General features: G+C 39.0%; 1 protein-coding gene across 1 annotated transcript in view; it reads right to left on the reverse strand.

Annotated features, from left to right (window-relative positions):
- MTCL1 (microtubule crosslinking factor 1) overlaps positions 1-6,000 on the reverse strand; it is a 53,041-nt gene that overhangs the window by 36,775 nt on the left and 10,266 nt on the right. The gene's annotated exons all lie outside the window — the stretch shown is intronic.

Genomic DNA, 6,000 nt, shown 5'->3' on the forward strand with positions numbered 1-6,000 from the left:
TGACGTTTGCCAGATGAGCTCCTATTTACAGGATTACATATTTGGTGGCATATTTCTTTATGATAATCAAAGCTATAAAATTTTAACATCTCTGCAGAAGATGCATCTAATGCACATATATTGAACCTAATTATTTATTCATTTGTAACACTTCTGATTAGACAGTTAATGGGATAGCATTTATTAAACCAACTAAGCATAAAAGGTCCTTCTCTTCAGATACAGGACAGCTCTCTGCACAAGTCAACTTCATTCTGCGATTTCTACTCAAAATAATTACTCCACAAGCGTTACAATGATAAGCTGTGTGAGCCTGAGATCTGACCAAAATGCTTACGTATCTCCCCTTTCAAGTCTAACACTACTTTAATCTTAATACTTTCAATTTTATGCTCTCATTAAGTTTGGCATCCCATCCACTTTACTTCTGAAAGTTACTTAATTCAAAAATAAAGACCCAAGAAGGCAGAGTCAGACCTCATTATTTATACTATGTTAATTAATCTTGTGGCACTTATATTCCTGATCAGAACTTTCTGTGCCCTTCATTTTGTGTCTCTCACATTGGAGCTAACACTGATTTGTCTGTACAAAGGTGATGCTCGGCCAGACGCCATCCTCTTCACATGTGTGACCACAGAAGACACTACGGCACCAAAACGCCTACTTCCCAGAGTAAAGACGCATTTAAAGAAAGGATCACTTCAGGCTTCAAAGCGTAATCCCAAATTCTCTGCTGGCCGACGTCCAGCGTGCTCCAACCTCAGTGGCTGCAAGGACGTAACGCAGGTCGTGGGACCGCTCTCGGGGGCTGCATTGCCATTTCCCCTCCGGCATCAGCCCCGGCACCCGTCTCCTCTCCCCGAGCACTCCTCCCGCTTCCCGAGAGCAAAACCAGCTGCTGCCGCTGTTCGGGCCGCAGCAGCCCTCGCTGGGACACTTCTGGTTACTCAAAAAGTATTTGTCACTGGAATAGACGCTCCTCTCCTCCTCTAGGGAAAAAGGAGATAAGGCAGATGGAAGTATCCCATAAACCACCCACAGGACATACTCCGCTGGATAATGAAAATCACCCTACATATACTTTCCGGCCCCTGTCATTTCCTTCTTTACTTGATTCACTTATTGACTTGTGCATGTCTGTTTTGTAGCTGAGGAAGAGACTGTTCCAACCCTCTGAAAGGTACACATAAAGTGACCAAGCGCACATAATCTGCCTATAAGATTTCATCTTATGCCTTAACATGTCTGCAGACATTTTTTATTGCACAAGGCCAAAATTCAGTCTCACAAATAATTTGGAAAGAACTGCTTGCAATGGGATTTGCCAGTTTTGCACAATTGTTTGTAAATCATGAGATGGTTATGTGCAGGTATATCAGTTTAGATTTCTCATCCAATAAAGGAAAACTTACTTTTGACAGAAATTTCTGCATTCTTTTACTCTGATCCGGCTACTTTAGGAAAATGGTAAATAAGAACCAATGTACGTAGTTAATTCAGATGTACTTAAAAAAATGTGTGGTCCTTCTTTTTATGAATTCAAAATAATGCAAAGTCAGTCTGGTGAAAACAGATACAACATGGCAATCCTCTTCTGTTGGCGATAATCACTTAAAAAAATCTTATGTGCCTCCAGAAATGGAAACAGTATGATTCATATAAAAATGCATAGATTGTTAATTTAAAATATATAGGAAGCATAACTGATCTTAGTATGACTCTCCTTACAGTCATACAATTACACATTTAGATAGTTAGAAATATTATTGGCCTTAGGATTCCTGAAACTGGAAGCTGAATCAGAGCAGCAAAAATCCTACCAGGAAGGTAAGGTTTGAATTTTTCATTATTCACTTCACACTTGTGTTTTCAGTGAACAATGATTTGCTAAAAGATCATTTCTTCTACTTTAGACTAGTATTAATTGGAATCACATAGTTATGTATATACTGACAACACCTTATATCTGCAAAATTAGGGCAAGAAAATTATAAACTCATGCAATTTTTTGATAAACATGCAGCCCATGCAAAGCCAAATTTCAGGAAACTTGGGTGCTGGGATTATGGGATAACTGCTGGAATTACTAGGAAGAGATTAAATACATCATAAAGGCAGATAGACTATTACATGCACACTACAGAGTGCAAATCTTTTTTACAATTGCTTTGCCTCTTTAAGGATGATAGATTTTTATAAGCAGCAAAGTAAACGTGTTGAAGAGCAGTTAATGCATGAATACAGAGCTGCAAACCTTTTGCCTTCCAGTGCAACCTGAGGACTCTTCACAGTCCATAATTTCATATAATGTCATTTCTACCAGAAGCATTGGGATTAGTACTGCCCAAATCAAGGGAGATAAGGCTGCTTAAGCACCAAATAGATTGCTGCAAACATCTGGACTGTGAATGAAGAAGGTGTGGAAAGGTATCATGTGATATGTGTACGCAGTTCGGGTACCTGGCATTGCACTGATGGACGTCTATACATTTATATGTGGATATCAGGCCCCTATCATGTAATAAGCAGGGTATAGTCTGTGGCACAATTGTGGTTTTGTTTTGGTTTGGAAAACAACACTGCTACAAAATGGACACAGAAGTTGATAACCTGATAACTTCCATTCTTTTTCTCCTTTGTTCTCATTAACGAACGCACTACGAGGAACGGAAAACACCCTGAATGTGACGGCCACCACACAACATACTGACACCACAGAAACAGACACAAACTCACTACAACAAGACATACAAACACACTATAATGGGAACTACAAGCTAGTGCTACTCCATCACAGCACCACAGAAGCAGTTGCACTTCATCTGCAGCTCGATACCAACTGACAATTTCCCATGAATCCCAATTATTGCATTTCCAGATCCACTTCCACTCCCATCCATCCTCTTGGACAGGCAGTGCCAAATCCTTCTGCCGAGTCCTTTTCTCTCACCTGTTATCACTCCAGAACAAGCTAATCCACGCCGATGTCTTTACCTCAAGAGGATGTTCAGAGAAAAGTCATCCACGCTTTGGGGGCTTCATCACCACTCCCTCATTGCACTGACCCCTTTCTGCCCCTCTCAGCACGTTGAAGGCTTTTCAGGTTACTTTTCAGCTTGCACAATCCCACATTTCTGCCATAACTTGTTTCTACAATATTGCCATGCACCACAAGGTACGTCTGGGTTTTACTTGTCTGTTTTCTCCATTTTACCATAGCTAATTGCAATCTCATTGCCTGCAAACTTAATCGGTTTATATGCAACAACTGTGAACATCAAATTTCATGGAATCTTTCTTTTTAGCCTTTTTTTTTTTCCAGAAGGGATGGAGCAAAATAAGGCCTGAGGAGGCAGGGTAGAAAGATGCTCTCCAGCATTTGTGTGCAATTCCAGGAAGCCAATAGATGAACATTTTATGCTGCTCACCTAACACTATGTTCTAATGCTTTGGTATTTGGACTTTACATTTGACCATGCAATCTAAAACCTGCTACTTTTTCACACGTGACGGCTGACCATTGCATGCATACAATCAACCAGACTAGATAGGAACTTCCAGTGCCTTTTGTATTACTTTTTACATGCAATAATCATCTAATTGAATTCTCAGAGGCTGCTTCTGAAGAGGTACTCTTCTCCTCACCCCTTAAAAATAAATGACATATATTCCATTTGCTAGTGTACAATACGCAGTTGTGTGGTTATTTGTCTGTGCTTATATGGAGAGTCTCTGATTTCGGGAAAACACAGAACACTTTGCTCCAAGTCTCTAAAAATCTATCTTATTGTATGGATAGTACACAAAGTCTCACCAAGTTCAATTAGGACTGGGATATCCAGATTTACATCATAAAGGGTCTTTTAAGCCATTATATTGTCAACCTTTACGGAATCTTGCATAGCAAGAAAGAATACAATTCATCAAAGTAAATTATTCTTGCTGCCCCTAATCTTGGTGGGAAGGAATACTGTCAGCACCAGTTTGTCTTTCTTCTTCCCAACTTTGCATTGGAGGAATAGTGGACAATAAGAGATACAACTTTCTATGTGGTCCTCATTTGCTGGGTTGTTTTTTTTTTTCAGAAGAAAGAAAAGTCACAATGTATAAAACATTCACTGTTTCCTTTCTGGGAAAACAAAATCTTAAATCAGGGCAAGAGAAAAGGATGTGTAAATTTTCAGCACATGGCTGGGAGCTGCTGCAAAAGCCATCCAGCTGAAAAGCTCTCACGTGGAATTATGAAAATTGCACAGAAGGAGCACAGACACTCCTAAACCAGCTAAAAATAGAACATTCAGAATATAGACTGAAATTCTCCTCGTATGTCCAAAATGGATGCATACAGAAGTTTTGATTCAAAGCAGGAGGTCAAGTGACTTACCTAACTTGCACATCACTGTATCTGGTTGGTCCACACTTAACCCAGGTATTAACTTAGAGTAATAGAGATGTTTTATATTTCTTATGGGCATAATCAACAAGGAAAATGGATAAACAGATTAAGAATGGCCTAGAAGAAATTATTCTTCAGTGTAAGCTCTTCCTAGTTTATTACTAGACCTTGTGGAAGACTTGCTTTTTAAGACATGCTCTCACTTTCTCTAGCCTATCTGCTTTCATTTTAATTCTCTGGTGACAACTTGTTCCTTTTAAGTGAATTCACTTCAGTGGTTCTTTTTCCATAACCTGGGAGTGTCAGAGATTTTGTGGCATTTGTCTACACAGAAACAAATGTGTAAGTCTTTAAAAGCCATGTATGAAAATAATCCAAATCTGAAATGCAAAGATGAGTGCTTTTGCCTTTGGTGATATATACTTACTCAGGTAAGGGCAGAACTAATACCCTCTGAAGGAACAATCAGAGCTAGGAGATACAGCTCCATTTTAGAGCATCAGGTATCAAATATTGCAACAAACTATACTTGGTCATTTGAAACAGTGAAATTTTTCTTCTCAGGAATGTCTTCTTGTTTCTGAATAAACACGAGGAGACTGCTTAAGGAAGCTGCCTTTTGTTTATGGATATTACATGGGTAAAATGGGTAAAATTCACCAGGTGAAAAATTATTTACCATTTTTCCCACTGGTTCCCATTTGTTGCCATAGTAATGCTTTGATTTGTACCAGGCGTTTGCTCCATGAAGCATTGCGTTACCTTTTTTAGTTCCTCGTGTCTTTTAGTCAGGGCAATTCTCACTTGTTCACTCGCTTTTTCTTTGGATGGTAAAGAATGATTTCCCCCTCCCACCATAACCCGGCTCTGCTAAAATAATGAATAATGGATCGAACATCCACCCCAATGGGCTCCAACCTCCCGCAACAGCAGCTGAATGGCTTGTTTCAGCAAGAAAACAAAGCCCTGCTCTTAAGGCAATTTCAAGATATAATTTCCCTTGGACTGTGACTCTAACCCACTTCTTTAACATGCAAATACATTTTAATAATACTGTTGCACTAACAACTGCCGTGCAAAGCCCAAACAAAGCCAGATGTTTACAGTTAGGCTACAGGGTAGTTTCAAGCACAAGTCAGTCTGCATTTATTGTATTTAATCAAACAATTAGGCTCCCACGATGCTCATTTTTAAAAATAGGAGAAATGGCTAAATGGAAGCTGCTCAGCATTGCTTGGGAAAATTTTCATTTCAAATTCAGCTTGGAAAAAATGAATTTAGAAAAATGGGTTTGCTTGCTTAAAAAGAAAACATTTGCCTCACTGAAATGAAATGTGTTCTTCTCATGCTGAAAGTCCATACACAGTAAGAAGATCATCAATCAATGTTATCTACTGGCCAGTGCATATATTTTCACTTCCTAAGTTAAAGCAGATAATGGCTTACATGTAGCCATCTCTGCTGTGGGCATTGAAAGGTTTGAGTCTCCATCTGAAATTTTTGTGGTAATAAAAAAATACCCTTTGGTATTTGAGTAATATTTTTCCCTGCTAATTCATCTGGCACAAAAAAAAAATGGTAGTTTTTGCTAGTGCAGTGTA

This window comes from Fulmarus glacialis, unplaced genomic scaffold, assembly GCF_000690835.1.
Source record: "Fulmarus glacialis isolate BGI_N327 unplaced genomic scaffold, ASM69083v1 scaffold18924, whole genome shotgun sequence".
NCBI classification, from domain to species: domain Eukaryota; kingdom Metazoa; phylum Chordata; class Aves; order Procellariiformes; family Procellariidae; genus Fulmarus; species Fulmarus glacialis.